The sequence below is a fragment of the Rutidosis leptorrhynchoides genome, chromosome 3 (assembly GCF_046630445.1).
Source record: "Rutidosis leptorrhynchoides isolate AG116_Rl617_1_P2 chromosome 3, CSIRO_AGI_Rlap_v1, whole genome shotgun sequence".
Classification (NCBI taxonomy): Eukaryota; Viridiplantae; Streptophyta; class Magnoliopsida; order Asterales; family Asteraceae; genus Rutidosis; species Rutidosis leptorrhynchoides.
In genome coordinates, this window is record NC_092335.1 from 11173130 (window position 1) to 11187285 (window position 14156).

At 33.2% G+C, this 14156-nt stretch overlaps 1 long non-coding RNA gene across 7 annotated transcripts; it reads left to right on the forward strand.

Annotated features, from left to right (window-relative positions):
- Nucleotides 1-6999: 6999 nt before the first annotated feature.
- Nucleotides 7000-10641, forward strand: LOC139895734 (uncharacterized). 7 transcript variants are annotated; one of them, XR_011776000.1, is made up of 8 exons: nt 7000-7102; nt 7202-7303; nt 7404-7456; nt 7923-8150; nt 8474-8558; nt 8947-9026; nt 9099-9628; nt 9774-9883. It is a non-coding gene; the product is annotated as an uncharacterized lncRNA (long non-coding RNA). The 7 variants fall into 7 exon arrangements; XR_011775996.1 differs by adding an exon at nt 9987-10641 and having other exon boundaries at nt 7018-7303; nt 9774-9849; XR_011775997.1 differs by adding an exon at nt 10356-10641 and having other exon boundaries at nt 7018-7303; nt 9774-9849.
- The last annotated feature ends 3515 nt before the right edge of the window (nt 10642-14156 follow it).

Here is a 14156-nt window from a genome sequence, read left to right on the forward strand (position 1 = left end):
TTATATCGGATTGTAGTTTTGAGTTTGCGTTCACATTACACACGGCCCCTCAACTTCGGCTATATTTACACAACGACCCCTTAAGTTTACACTTTCTCAGGGGTTAAAGGCGTATATATATATGTATATATATATATATATGTATATATATATATATATATATATATATATATATATATATATATATATATATATATATATATATATGGTGAGAATTTTGTAGTTTTAGTTATATCGGATTGTAGTTTTGAGTTTGCGTTCACATTACACACGGCCCCTCAACTTCGGCTATATTTACACAACGACCCCTTAAGTTTACACTTTCTCAGGGGTTAAAGGCGTAAATATATATATATATATATATATATATATATATATGTATATATATATATATATATATGTATATATATATATATATATATGTATATATATATATATGTATATATTAAAATAAAAGAAACTAATTCCACCCGAATTTATAACGAGCCCTATCTTCTCGCTCGGTGGAGTTAAATTTTTTCGAGACCACTGTTCAATTACAAAAAATCTTACGAGTTTGCGTTCACATTACTAAATGTGGTGGGAATGTTTATAGTTTTAGTTATATCGGATTGTAGTTTTGAGTGTGCGTTCACATTACACACGGCCCCTCAACTTCGGCTATATTTACACAACGACCCCTTAACTTTACACTTTCTCAGGGGTTAAAGGTGTAAATATATAATTTTATTAAAATAAAAGAAACTAATTCCACCCGAATTTATAACGGGCCATATCTTCTCGCTCTGTGCGAGTTAAATTTTTTCGAGACCACCGTTCAATTACAAAAAATCTTACGAACCCAACGAGACTAACTATACACGAAACGGACAATTTTTAAAAAAACGCTAAACAAAACGACAACCCGTATCTTCCCGTCGCCACGAGGTAAATTTTTTCGACGGCAGCGTCAGACTCGAAATAATTTTATGAACAAAACGGAACTAACCACGTTCGAAATAGACACTTTGTAAAAAACGCTTAACACAACGACAACCCGTATATTTCTGCTCGCCGCGAGTTAAATTTTTTCGACAGCACTGGTACACTCGAAAAAATTTATTGAACAAAACAAAACTAACTACGTTCGAAACGGATACTTTATAAAAAACGCGTAACACAACAACATCTAAAACGGCGCTTAACACATGGGCCGTGTTCCCCTCTGTAAATACACAACGCTACGTTAAATATGAATACGCAGCCCGAAAGCTCCCGCCGCAACGCGCGGGCCGGTCCGGACTAGTTACGATTATAAAAGACGCCATTAAAGTAAAACATTTCAATATACTTACAATAGCAACTCACATTTAAATATAGCGAAAACTCTGTGTTATAAACTAGCTTTAAATAAACTAAATTGTTTTAAACTGCAAATCTACACATAAACCGTAATAGGACCGATAGCCGGAGATTTGGAAGCCCATAGTCTCCGAGTCTTTTACTGGTCCACCAACAATGTCCACGTCGACACACACCACCACATTTCACCGCACACGTACTTCAATTACAAACAAACCACGTCGTCGCCACGTAAGCATAAACGCCTTTGACACCGAACACGAAGTTCGGCCGAGAAAACGAGACGTTTTAGTAACGCCGTTAATTGCGGTTGGAGTTTTCGTACTTAGATCAGCGGTAGCTAGGGCAGATGAGAAGACGGAGGCCGAGAGTGCCGTTACTTCCGTTTCGGCCGTTACGGTTACGGTGACGGAAATGAAAACGGAAGTTGTTGCGTCGGTGAAGAAAGAGGAGGTGATAAATTCGAGGATTTATGATGCGACGGTGATCGGAGAACCGATGGCGGTTGGTAAGGATAAGGGATAAGTTTGGGGAGAAAGTGATGAATGGACGAATTGTGTATTTAGGTGAAGCGAATAAGTGCCAATATATTAGTTTTATGTTAGCTAAAGATAAATTCACCCTGAGCTGCAATGTGTGTAGATCAATACAACATTTGTATGGTATCACTCAGGTAATGCCAACAATATGATTACAGAAACACTAATTTTACATTTACAATATAGTATGATACGTGTATATTGAATTGAACTTGTTAGGAGGTTGTACACATTAAAATACAATTTGGACAATTTTCAATATGTTATCCCTGTTTGACCCAATTTAGATTAGAAGTAACCTGAGCTGACCCACTACATGTTAAATAGGTCAATTTTGCCACCTCTTTAGTATTAATCAAACTGATGGTACACTGAAAGGAGTTGTGATTTGTCTATTAGATATTGAGGACTGTTCAAGCTAATGGTATTTGTAGACTTTGTAAGGCTGAGCGTAAAGCTTATGTTACTCCAGCTGGGTCAGGGTTTATTACAGGCTATACATCTCTCACATAGACCATGAAAGGATATCAACTTCCCAACTCAGTTCAAAAGAAAAATCAAACAGTTATATTACTTGTTCCTGAAAGACAGTATATTCGACATGAGGGTGAAGTTCCCATTGCTGATTTCTTATGGTATTCTGCTGCCAGACCATGCACAAGAAATTGCTTTGATGAGGCTGAAATTGCTCGAGTAATGAATGCTGCTAGCATAAGGCGAGATGCGTTGCCACAGGTTAGTAGAACCATTTTGCTGTTACAAATGTGTAACAAAATTAGAACGTCACAGCCTCACGGGCCTAGTTGGGCTGATGTTATATAATAAAAAGACGTGATTGCTTACATTTAATTGCGTGTCATTTGAGACTAGGTTCTTTTTCTGCTTTTGAGATGTTAACTAAAACTCTTAGTAGTAAATTCCATTAAACTAAATCTTAATTGTCGTGATATACATAGTTACTTACCAAGTATGCTATCCTATGGGTTTGATCCTTATAAATGAGCATATTATTCTGTTTCTTTTCCATTTGTTCCTGCATGTGTGCATAGTTTTATTATTAGTATATGTACTTGACTTGATACTTGATGTCTAGTTTAAGTGTAGCATGAACCATGCTACTTTGATTATAAAAAAAAGAGTCCATACTGCTTTGATCAAAAAAAGACCATGCTGTTTGTTATATCCTTCAGGATCCATGGTCAAACATATCCATATAAATCTATTTTTCGAATTCAAGAGTCTGATTATAATATAAATTGTTTCCAGGTGGACTTTCATAATGAAAGTGCGGGATCCATTTTATATGCATGTATTAGTCTTAACTCTTAAGTCTTACTCCATAATATATATACCATCTAGTTGAATGGATCTAGTTGCCACTAACGATAATGTTGAATAGTATATTCAAATAAGTTTTTGATAGGTGTTAATAATATGTTTTGTACATTTACTAGGGCATCGAGGTGCTTCAGTGGTTATAGGTGGTATGAAGATTGCTGGTGTTGGATTCGTTTCCAGTATTGGAGCTGTGGCAGCCTCGAATGTGTTTATAGTGAAAACTACAGTTGTTTATAGTGGATTCGTTTCCAGCGTTTGTGAATAAGCAACAGAATAAAAGATCACCAATATTGAAAACTGCAGTTGTTTATAGTGGCTTTCTTGGGACATCTGCTAATCTCCGGTACCAGGTATCCATATTATTCATTACGTAGAGTCCAGCTACAGTATGACACGAATGGGTGACTGGTGAAAACGGGATGGGTTGACCTGAAAAAAATGGTTCTAAAATTTTACATATTTCATCGACAGTTTGGTGTGTCAAATCTAGTTCAATAAACATATTTGTTACTTTAATATAATTTAACTTCTTGAATAAAATAAGTTAAAGAGGTTTTGTGTACAAAATACACATTAAGATTCGGGTGACTTTAAAGCCATGTGACCCTTTGACCAGCTTGACTTGTTAGTGATATGATATAACCCGCATACTCCATGGTTAAGGAAAGTATATGAAATTGGTGTTTCCACCTCAGGTTACACACATCTTAATTTATAATCCGTGCTAGAAAACTCATTACATTACATTTGAAGTTCAATTAAGTTCAAGTGCAAAGCTTCAATTGAATCTCAGAACGGCTCTAAAAACATCCTTGGAATGGCAACAATGGATTGAATAACCCCGGATATTTCGTTTCATCAACGGGCAAACGCACTGGAATTATTGGCTAATCTGAACAACTGAATAATATTGCGTATTTCATACGCCTCCACGTAGAATGAAACACCCTCAAGAGTAGACAAAGTCCTCCCTCTCAATGTTCTATGCATAGATAGAGATTGCTTCTAAATAGACCTCCGGTCAATAAGTAGGTTAAAAAAAGTGCGAGTTGTCATGAAAATGGTAAAATCAAATTTCTATGGATTTTAAAATCTGTCAGAAATTCAATTAAGACTGTAAGTTATAAAAGGGTATAATGTCTCATATTGTACACCTGTGTAATTATAAATTCTTCATTACTAAAATCTTTTCTCAAACAAGAAATGAGGTTGTTGCATCTTAAACTTTTTCTTTGACTTTCATGTTACCTTACTTGACAATGACAATCATCAGCTAAGAACTGTTGATGACCAAAGACAACATAAAATATCATTTTCAGTTATGTCTTATACAAACCAATATTAGTCCATTACTCGTTAATTTTTGCTTGTTTTTTCTTACCTTTTTTCCCAGGTCATATTCATATAGATGTTTGAATTGGCGTTATTCGAACTTTAGAAATTTCTACGAAATTTCTTGAGAATTTTGTCTGACATAATTTTAGAATATTCTTTTGCATTTGCCAAAAAATAAGTAAAAAATTAGTACAACTTACCACGTTGGTATATGGAAGAATCGAAATATGACGTTATTTCAAAACAAAGGATGGGGTGCTCCGGTTTTTATTGAATGAAGTTCAAGTGAAGTCTTTCGAATGGACCTCGGGTAAACTCAAAGGCAAAAGTATCGATTGGCATGTTTGGCTCACCAATCCATCTATGTATCTAAATAATTAGTCTAGTTTGGGTGTAATCTTTGCACCCTATCGTGTTTGTTCATGTTTCATTGGTTTGGTCTTAGTTTTGGCCGTTGCCTTTTCGTTGATGTACATTGTTATGTTTTTTATAATGTCACCTTGCTTTTCAAAAAAGAAAGAAAGGAATATTTAGTTAATACGGAGTAATAATTAGTTGGTAGCCGATGTTTCGGCTATGTTTGCAGTTTTCTTTCATCATCTAATGAAAGTTTTTCCAAGTTATATATGGAGTATGTAAGTTTTATTTTATCTTTTTTTTTTTTAAAAAAAAAAAAGAAAAGAAAAGAAAAGAAAAGAAAGAGGAGTAATAATTTAATCTTTTATGTTTTACATGTTCTACATTTTAACCATTTGAGTTTTATTTAATTTTAATAGTACTTTAATATTTAATAATTCTTTTGACTTATTGCTTTAACCTTTTAAGGATTTAATCACTAACCTTTTGAAAGTTAGATAGTTGAACTATAATGATAATGATTTAGTTTAAACAATGAATATCGTTATCGTTATAGCTAGTCCGGACCGGCCCACACGTTGCGGCGGGGGCTTTCGGGCTGCGTATTCATTCATATTTAACGTAGCGTTGTGTATTTATAGAGGGGAGCACAGCCCATATGTTAAGCGCATTTTAGATGTCGTTGTGTTAAGCGTTTTTTAAAAAAGTATCCGTTTCGAACGTAGTTAGTTTTGTTTTGTTCAATAAATTTTTTCGAGTGTAACGGTGCTGTCGGAAAAATTTAACTCGCGGCGAGCAGAAGGATACGGGCTGTCGTTGTGTTTAGCGTTTTTTAAAAAGTGTCTGTTTTGAACGTGGTTAGTTTCGTTTTTTTTTCAAAAAATTATTTCGAGTCTGACGCTGCCGTTGAAAAAATTTAACTCGTGGCGAGGCGGGAAGATACGGGTTGTCGTTGTGTTTAGCGTTTTTTTAAAATTTGTCCGTTTTGCGTATAGTTAGTCTCGTTGGGTTCGTAAGATTTTTCCTAATTGAACGGTGGTCTCGAAAAAATTTAACTCGCACCGAGCGAGAAGATAGGACCCGTTATAAATTCGGGTGGAATTAGTTTCTTTTATTTTAATAAAATTATATATTTACACTTTTAACCCCTGAGAAAGTGTGAACCTGAGGGGTCGTTGTGTAAATATAGCCGAAGTTAAGGGATCGTTTGTAATGTGAACGCAAACTCAAAACTACAATTCGATATAACTGAAACTACATACATCCCCATCACATTTAGTATATAAGTAAAAAATTGAACGGTTGTCTCGAAAAAATTTAACTCGCACCGAGCGAGAAGATAGAGCCCGTTATAAATTCGGGTGACATTAGTTTCTTTTATTTTAATAAAATTATATATTTACACTTTTAATCCCTGAGAAAGTGTAAACCAGAGAGGTCGTTGTGTAAATATAGCCGAAGTTAATGGACCGTTTGTAATGTGAACGCAAACTCAAGACTACAATTCGATATAAATGAAACTGCATACATCCCCACCATATTTAGTGTATAATATTAAATATTAAATATTAAATTAATATTAATATTAATATTAATATTAATATTAATATTAATATTAATATTAATATTAATATTAATATTAAATATTAAATATTAAATATTAAATATTAATATTAATATTAATATTAATATAAATATAAATATAAATATAAATATTAATATTAATATAAATATAAATATAAATATAAATATAATATAATATAATTATAATATAATATAATAATAAAAATAAAAATAGATCATCTAAAAATTCAGCCACTCCTAGCCTTTCATTATCATTAACAACTTTAATCTTAACCATCCAATTTTCCAGATCAAAATTATGACCTCATAATTACCTAGCTTAATTGTTTGATTATTATTTTATTACCCTCCTCCTACCGTAAATTAAGAAAAAAAGTCGGGCATCAATTCAAAAAATAAGGATCCTTCACTATTCATGCCATTCTCTCAAGCTCTACATCAAAAATTTCCTCAAATTCTCGATCTCAAAAAAAAAAAAAAAAAAAAAAAAAAAAAAAAAATTACAATCACTCTTTGAATCCATGTTATCGTATTACTCCTAATTCATCTACAACCCCGATCAAAAATTTTTGAGAAACCCTTCTTATACCAAAAAACGCATCCAAACGGTACAAACCCTAAACCTCGATCAAAATCGTTTTCATGATTTTAACCAAATATCTTGTAATATCGCGATTGAAGAATGGTTTTTAAAAACAATTTTATAGGTTTACAACTGTGATTAGGATGGTAGAAATCAGAAAAGGTAACTGGATTTCTTGCCCTAATTCAGATAAACGTATTCATAGCCTTTGTTGAAAGAAATCAAGGTAATTTTTTTTAGGAATTAGAGTTTTTATTTATTTATTAATTCTTCATATCTGCTACAGTATTTCTTAACCTTTGAAGTTTAATACTTTAACTGTTCAGAGGATGATTGTCCACGCCACACGTATTCGTAGGCTTTGTTCAAAGAAATCAAGGTAAGCATTTTTATTATTTAGGTTTTTTATTCGTTTTTTTTTTTTTTTTTTTTTTATATAATTGTTCATATCTGCTATTCTCTTGAAGTATGGATTTCAAACCCTACATTGAAACTAAAAGTTTGGCTATTTAATGACCGAATTTAAAACGATTTTATGTCTGCTATTTGCTTGATTCTGCTATGTCTGTTTTATTTATACATAATACACTTTAGGATACATAATACATACATATATAGATGACATATTAGTAGTTAACCCATTCATAAATATAAACGGGTCAGAATTACACATAATTATCTAAACTTTGTATACTTTAAGAGCTAAAACCACAGCCGTGACATGGTGGATTAATGTTTGGTAACGATAATCTACTCTTGGTTATAGTGTATATACGAGTTATGTTAAGGTTTACATGGTTCTTAATTTTCAAGAAGGTTTACATGGTTCGCTAAATTTTTTGCAGTCCAAGGCAATTTGCTTCAGTGTGGATGACTAATTACAAATCTTCTGTATGGTTTAAGTGGTTCATTATCGTTTTTGCATTCCAAGGCGAATGAAGGTATACAGGGTTCGTTTATGGCATTTCTCTTTCACTTTCTCGTGCTTACACTTATTTTAATTTTTTATTTCTTTGCGAGAGTGAAAGCTACATATAACCTCGGTCTATGACCTGCTAAAGTCCATAACTTGGGTATCTCTTCAATTCCTCTGTTATATCTTGTACACATACACATTTTATTTTGAAACTGTACTCATTCAATATTTTTGATCAAATGCTACAATTCACTATAACTTTTCAATTGTTATTGGACTTACTTCTAGGAAGTACATAATTAACTTGAACCCTTTAGATAATACTTTCGTGTAGTTATAATTGATACACCTTCGTCAAGTTCAGCGTTCAATGTCTTTTGTGATTGATATGTACTTAAAACTGTTCATTTCATCATATATGTAAAATAAAAGTTAGATTTAGCGTTATATATTCTACATTCAACACATGCTTCGTTTCAGTTGGATCACTATCTCTCGATGCTCGTGTTATTTGGCTAAGCATTATGGGTTTTTTTTTTTTCCTCAATAAGAGACATAAGCAAAGGTATTCGCATTTATATTCTATGATAAGTAGCCAACTGTTACTTACAAATATCTCATTGTGGGTAAATGGAATGCTCACTATAATTGTTGACATCATTAGTACATTTATAGTTTCAACTCTTGGAAATTTTAACATCAGCAAATAAGTGTCAGATTAGCTAAATAGAGAACAGACAATGGATGAAAGTTATATGCCCCATTTGTTTATATATAGGTGTAGAGATGATATTGACCCATTAAATATCACAGCCTTCGTACCATTGCTATTGTGTGTGCATGAAAATACCTCTGGACCATTTCCTTCCTTAATATGTTTTTTAACCTTCAATCTTTAATTATGCAAAAAAGGATTTTACTGACTTATTTGGGTATATTATATTTGATGATAGTTAAGTACAGAAGAATGGTATGGAGATTACACTAAGAAAGCCATTAAAAGCCTTTAATATGTGCACTACCTGGATTGATCGTAAGTTTTTGAATCTTAAATCTTTTTATTTCTCTATAAGGTTTTTTAATTGCTATTACTTGTTTGCATTAGTTATTGGTGTCAATATCTAGCCTCATGATGAAATGGCAACCAATGCATATACTCCGTATGTATAAACCCTTTTATGTGACGATGGGAATGCTTAATGAAGGAAGTGACGGCTATAGCTTTCGAGTTTTGCTTAGAGAAATAATAATGGGAAGGAGTCCGTGTTTTCTTTGGCCTACCAGGTCAACCATCATCCGTTTTTAATATATGTGCCAAAATGAGTGGGTAAAAAAGCTTTTTGATTGTTTGATCTATTTTTATTTTAGCTTAACATAAAAGGTTATTCATGTGTTTGATTGTCCAACATTTTTTCATATGAATGTGGTCCGATGCAATTGTAATGCAGGTAACGGAGAAGCTTTGTATTTAAATCAACGATAAAATGTTGTACATGGATATGTTGAGCATGCCGATTGCTTTAGTATGGATCGAAACTACTTGATACGGTTGCCACTTGTCTTTTGACACTGTTGTTTGATATAGATTGTTGCAAGTTTTACGAAGTATCACAAGTGGAAACTTACACATATTAGGTACTTATACAATGTTAATTTACTTGATTAAGTGATATTGTTCAATTTTAACTTCGTATTAATCATGTGTTTGGTCTATCAATATGGGCACAAATCACTGAATTTCGCTATACTCTAATAAGAACATCTTCTTTATTTTGGTCAGCATTGGGATCACTGGTTATCTGCTCGGAAACATGACCAATTTGATTGCCCATAGCGGTGTTAGAAATTTTAACATGGTAAGTTTTTCTTTAATTGTTCCAACTGTTTCCAACTGTGTGCATTGAGCTCCTATTTATGTTTCAGCTCACCTATTATGAATGGGTCAATTTGGGTTTTGATTGATCTTTTTTACATTATCATGCTTGGTACATAGGTAAATATAAATAGATCAAATGGGTGGTCAGAAAGAGCTAAATAGGAAATAGGCGACCAAGTGATATTTTTGTTGAGTTGAAGTACAAATTTTAGTTTTAGTTTAAGTTATTTATTTGTGGAGTTAAACTACAAATTTTGAATATAGTCATTTATATACTTATCATTGAGTTTGTAAAAGGTTGCATAGGATCTAAAATTTTATTACAATACAATGCTAAGATAGAGAAGAATGTGGTGCTCCGTCATGTCATTTTTAATAGCCAAATGTTGTTTTGCTTTTTACCATTTCTACTTTAGTAGTGTTATCGTATGATCCATTCTCTACATACAAAGCACATGTAACGTGATATACATGTTAAATATTCAGGTGCCCCAAGTGGCTATGTGTTTGATTTATCTAATACACTAAATGCCCTATAATAAGTGTTACTTGATTTGCTTTTCGGAGATAATATGAATAGAGGTGCCTACATGAGCGGGTTGAGTTCGCTCAAGGTACATTTCCTCTGTTTTCATAACCTTCATCTAATACAAATTTGTTGTCTTTAAGAATATACCTAGGAGCGGAGGTCTCATGTGTGCGTAAATGTAAAGTTTCTTATCACCTGTTATTTCGCAAGAGACTGGCATGGATTTCAAGTGTCTTAAACATGTAAAGCTCTTTTTTTGTCACTTTGTGTTTGTTTAGTATTTGTATGTAAAAATATAATTGCTTTGTATTTGTTTTTTGTGTCGCTAAATTTGAGTTAAACAAAACCTATTTTCCAGTATTATGGTTTTCAACTTTGTGTTATTTATTTTTTAAGTTTATAACTTGCTTGATTTATTATCAGTAATTCAACATTACTACTGAAATTAACAACCTAACAAATATTATATGAACTATAATTATTCAGACAATTTAATTTTTGATTCATCCCTAAAAAAATCCCGCGAATTCGCAGGTCTTAAGCTAGTAATATAATATAATATAATATAATAATAATAATAATATATAAATATCAGGGATTATAGCTACACACTTTTATTTATACTATAAATACCATATAGCCTTTTATATGGTTCAACCATCGTATTCTAATGATAAAGCAACATTTTATCAGTTTAAACATAATAAAAATGCCGTTCAAATAAATAAAAAACACAATAAAAGTGAATTTTTAAAAATTTTGATATAAAATTTAAATTTTTAAAAAATCAGTCTTCGCTATAAGACCACCATGATGTGACAAGGTTAGTATTATACTAATTCCAGAGGCAAATGTTGTACTTTTTGGTGATGTGACAAGGTTAATATTTGACATTCGGTAATCCTAAGGTCAACTTTTTGTGACAAATATTGGTGAGGTGGTGTGGTAAAATCTGATTGAAAATGGAGTGAGAAAAATAAATTAATTAAATAAGTATTTTTTTTTTTTTGAACGGCAAGATTGCATCAGTCCGGATCGAAGCCTAGTCATCATTTGCACACACACACGCGTTCGGGCAGGAAACCCGAACCACGATCACAGGGATCCGAACCCTTAAACCATCCCGAGGGGCAGGCGGGTCGGACCTTAATCCCGGATCGGGTCGGTAAAACCTTCCCTTTGGGCTGACCTCAATGGAGCCTATTTCAGTCCATGTTTAATTTGGTCATTCAGAAGCCAGGTTCGAACCCTGGTCCTCTTACCCGGCGAGGGTGTTAAACACCACCCCGATACCACTCAGGCAAATGCCTCGGTGGTATTAAATAAGTATATTTAAAACTAAATTCTGATTGGCTAGTGAACATGTCAAACACCCGTCAAAATATTCGACTAACGTCCCTTTGTGTCAAACTTTGACGCCCTGTTAATGGCGTCAGGGGCGTCAAAGCCCATTCCACCTCATCTGACGCCACATTAATGGTGGTCTAAGTTGAACAAAAATAACACCTTTGGTTCAAGTTTAGTGATGTTTCTTTTCTTTACTTATTTTCTTTTAATAGGTACGTAAAGGTAAAACGTATGGAACTAGATTATCTAGTCTCATAATTTATCTTCTAGTATTACGTATTTTGGTTTTTTGAGAATGATGATACTTCGTTATTATTTGTAATCAAATGGGGCAGTAGGCACAGTACTAGTAAACTGATCCAGACTATATGAGATGGTAGTAATCAATGAGTTTGGATGTTTTTAGTTTGCTTGAGTTTTGTGGTGTATATATTATTCGCTTGTGTACTCAACTTGTGTTTGTTGTTGTATGATCCATGTATAAGAATTATTTACTCATTGTCAGTTTGATTTGTAGAGTTAATGGTGTTGAATATATCATCATAATTAAGTAATCATGTAATTCATAATATAAAGATTAAGACATGAAGATGTAAGGCTTACTTGAATGGAAAGATGAAGCCATAAGAACACAACTAGAATGATTGATCTTCTACTTAATCCTCTCCTTTAGTGATGGACTTAGATTAATTGTAATGTGTTATTGTTATGTGTACATAGAGGTGAAGAATGAGCCTCTATTTATAGGAGAGGTCAAGGAGGGATCAACTCCAAATATTAAAGAGTATGCAACTTAATATCTCCCATCAAGATTAGTTAAGTGCATTCATTATGGTATTTAAGTATGATCATAAAAGACAACATGTAATCTCACCATATCACTAAGATGGTGACTTGTTATTAATAATGATATCTTGTGATCTCACCATATCAATAAGATGGTGACTTATCATTAATAGGTTAGGACACATTAATGTAGGAGTAATAAATAAGTCTAACATTCTCCCACTTGGCCGTATACCTATTAATGTTTTGTATAAATTTTGGCCAATTAGTTGATTTAATAATCAATCGTCATCAGGTAGAATTACTAACGCAAATCAATATAGTCACATGTATCATTTTTCGATACAGAACCCCTATCAATTATACAGTTAGTCATTCACATAATTCATAATTCTCATAATCCATAATGAATTCGAATGGTGATTAGAACATAAGTGGTAACCAACATAAACCATTCATAATAATGATCCATTAATAATCGTTTGTTAATAATATCTTATAATGTGCACAAAATAGAGAATAACAAACTTCAACATAATGTGGATAAAACATAATATAAAAGAACATAATCCTTAAACTAGGTTATTACATAATCCCATGCCGGCAACATGCTCTAGAAAGAGCTTGGGAGGTAAACCTTTAGTAAGTGGATCAGCCAACATGTCATTAGTGCGTACGTACTCAATGGCAATGCTCTTTTCTTCAACTCTTTCTCGAACGTACAAGTACTTAGTGTCGAGATACAAACCAGCTCCACTAGAACTAGTGCTATTAGAGAAACTAACAGCAGCACTATTGTCACAATATAGTCTAATGGGTCGTGATATGGAGTCAACCACCTTGAGTCCAGAAATTAAGTTCTTGAGCAAAATAGCATGACTAGTAGCGTGATAGCATGCAACATACTCAGCCATCATGGTAGAAGTGGTGGTTAATTCTTGCTTATGACTCTTCCATGAAATAGGACCCCCTGAAAGCATAAAAATGTACCCTGAAGTGGATTTCTTATCGTCCTTACATTTGGCAAAATCGGAGTCCGAGTAACCCATGACTTCAAGGTTATCCGTTCTTCGATAAGTCAACATTAAATCCTTAGTTCCTTGAAGATATCGCAAAACCTTTTTGGCTGCTTTCCAATGATCCATTCCTGGATTGGATTGATAACGTCCAAGCATGCCCGTTATGTAAGCGATATCGGGACGCGTACAAACTTGAGCGTATACAAGACTTCTAACAACCGAAGCATACGGTATAAGTCTCATCTCTTCGCGTTCTAACTCATTTTTAGGACATTGAAATGAGCCAAAACGATCACCCTTAACAACAGGGGCAACTGATGGTGAGCAATTATGCATTTTGTGTTTCTTAAGGACTTTTTCAATATATGCCCTTTGTCACAAACCCAAAATGCCACGAGACCTATCTCGGTGGATTTCAATGCCAATTACGTAAGAGGCTTCCTTGAGATCCTTCATGTCAAAATTGCTTGAAAGGAATCTTTTGGTCTCATACAACATATCTTTATCATTACATGCCAAAAGAATATCATCAACGTATAATACTAGGATAGCAAATTTGCTCCCACTGATCTTAAGGTATATACATTGATCCACTACGTTTTTCTT